We start from the raw sequence: 2634 nt of genomic DNA, 5'->3' as shown, positions 1-2634 counted from the left end.
TCACAGAGACTTGAGATTTTTCCTTTATGAAAACCGAAAATTGAAATTCTTTTATGCCGTAAGTGTGCATTCAGATCCCATGAACCATGCTCTGTTTTTATTTGGGGAAAGAACATTTTTCTCTTCACACACCTGTCTTCCCATTTCTCCGCAGACACATGAAGCGCATCTCTGGGCTTCCCGCTACTACGTGGGGCACCACTGCTTATCCGCCCGAGAGCCTACCAGCTCTGATTTCTCCTGGCTCCTTTCTTCACTTCATATTCCCTGCTTGATTGGGGAGTCTGTTAAATGCTGCTCCCACGCTCTTTGATTTGCTTTTGTCTTTCTGCTGGTGCCCCTTTTGTGTAAAGCCAAAGTGGAAGGGGCTCAGGGCTAGAGAAACCATGTGTTTAGGAGGCCTGCGTGCACCGAGAATAGACTTTACATGCCTTATGAAAGCAGTCAGGACAGGGGTCTGTAGGTTGGATCCTCTGCATCCTGATACCATGAGCTAAAGGGAGCGAGGTTTAGGGGTCTTAGTGTGCTACTAAGTTGAAAACATGGTTGAGGTTTAACCTCTGCCTTCTTATCTAGGTTTGCTGCTTCGATATATCCTATGCGGTTTTCCTTCTATCTTTTAAGTTAGAGCATGTTTTTCTCTCAGACGACATGGCTTTCTTGCAGATGTTCCTAGGACAAAAGGTTATTTAAGGAATATTTTTACTCTGATTTTTAAGACACTTTAAGGACTATCCTTCCTCTGTGACTTTTTAAAATAGCGCCCAGTGGCAGAGTCATCTCACTGCCGGGCACTGCGTGTGTTAAAGAATGGATTTGGAGATTTTAGTACTTGGCCAAAAATGCAAAACTTGAACCTAAGTAGCGGTTGGATTATTATCTTCCATGATGGTTAACTTTACAGTTGTGAACTTTGTAATGAGGGTGTTAAAGATTATTCTATTTGGTTTAGTGGGTTTGTTCAGGTAGCCAATTTTAACAAGAAGGTTTGTGTTCATACCGTAAAAGACCTATCAGTGTTTCCACCATGCACTTCTGTTTTTAGGGGTTTATAACTTTAAGTCCTACATTCCTAGTAACATTTGGACTTTTCTTAGGTTATGTTTCGTGAAGATTGGGGTGCGGGGGGGGGGGGTCTTTTAAAACTTTAGCCTCTGTATTTTATGTAACACAGTCTCTTTATATATTAATCTGCACTAACATCTCTGTGATATACGCTCATTCTTTAGAGGTAATCCTGACTTCTAGGTTATTTGTGTGCATTTGGTTGGGATCCCTTTTTTAAAAATTAATTGATGAGATTGAAAATGTCTTCTATATTTCTAATGGACTAGACAAAAGGATCTGTGTCCCCAAGTGAGACAGGCTCTGAATGACCTTTGTTTTCTCCGCTTTTTATCGATGATTTGAAAACGCTCTAGTCCTCCCTTCAAATCATGCATGCATATAGGAGGACGACTGTGGTGGCTCAACTGGAAACAGGTGCTCAATAGTCAGGTTTGATAGCGATGTCAGGACAAGCTAGCAGCTGTTAGTGACTGGCCGTTGGCACCACCCTTGACTAACCCCCTGTGTTTCCCTCTAGCGCGCCTGTGGCGAAGTGGCCGCGGCGTCGTTCAGGGTCTCGTTTGCAGTGCTCAGGAAGCGGGACGTACACTTGGAAGGTGCTTGTTTGCCATTACCTGAATTCTGTTCGCTCTGTTAGGTTTACCTCTGGAGCATGGATTTCGGCAGCTGTGCTGACACTACATTCTAGTTCTTAAGACCCTTAATTTCCAGACTTCCCTCCCCGACAGACACAGCTAGAAATGGGCGGCTTCCATCTTCTTAAACCCGTGACGTGCTGCCGTTTTCATCCCTCCCCACCTCAGATTGGAATCCATGGAGCGGGCCCAGAGATGACACTTCGGTTTCGGTGATGGTAGATTTGTCCTGCTTTTTGAAAGCTCTCTCCCTTTCATATCCCCACTGCCGGTGGAGTCCATGAAGTGAAATGAGTGGGTGCGTCCTCCTTTAGGGAGGTAACAGTGGAAGACTTAATCCGATTTCCCACAAGGGAGCTTGGATACTGATTTTTTTTGTTTGTTTTGTTTTTTCACAGTACCTGGCTTGCCCCATTTCAGTCTTCAGTTCAGTACTTCCTCTTGGCACTGGTTGAAATAGCATTTTCTTACAGGTAGCTAATGAAGAGTGGAATTTGAGGTTATGATCCAGTAGAGTTTTGACGCTTCTGGAAATGGTCAGCCAGACTGAACTTGAGCTTTTTTTTTTTTTTTTTTTTAAACTTTTCTTCTTTTATCCAGGAACATTCAAGTAACAGGTGGATTTTAAGGGTACTGGTTGGAAGAAGGAACTGCTTTTCTCTAAACCAGTTTAGGAGATGCTTTGAGAGTAGTAGTAAGGCAAGAACAGAATCTACCAGTTGCAACAGGGAAAGCTTTATAAAAGATCATGTGGCCATTGTTCTAAAGAGTGGGAGTTTTGATTTGAATAGTTCTTTCTGTTCCTGCATCGCTAGTAGCTGCACTGTGAAGAAACTGTCACCTTAGGCATTTGGGAAGGACAGAACCTGGCCTCTGGTCTTTCATGGCATTCAGACAGATACTTAAGAGGAATAAGTAATAAATGTTCCCT

This window comes from Panthera uncia, chromosome F1, assembly GCF_023721935.1.
Source record: "Panthera uncia isolate 11264 chromosome F1, Puncia_PCG_1.0, whole genome shotgun sequence".
Classification (NCBI taxonomy): domain Eukaryota; kingdom Metazoa; phylum Chordata; class Mammalia; order Carnivora; family Felidae; genus Panthera; species Panthera uncia.
This window is presented reverse-complemented; position numbering follows the sequence as displayed.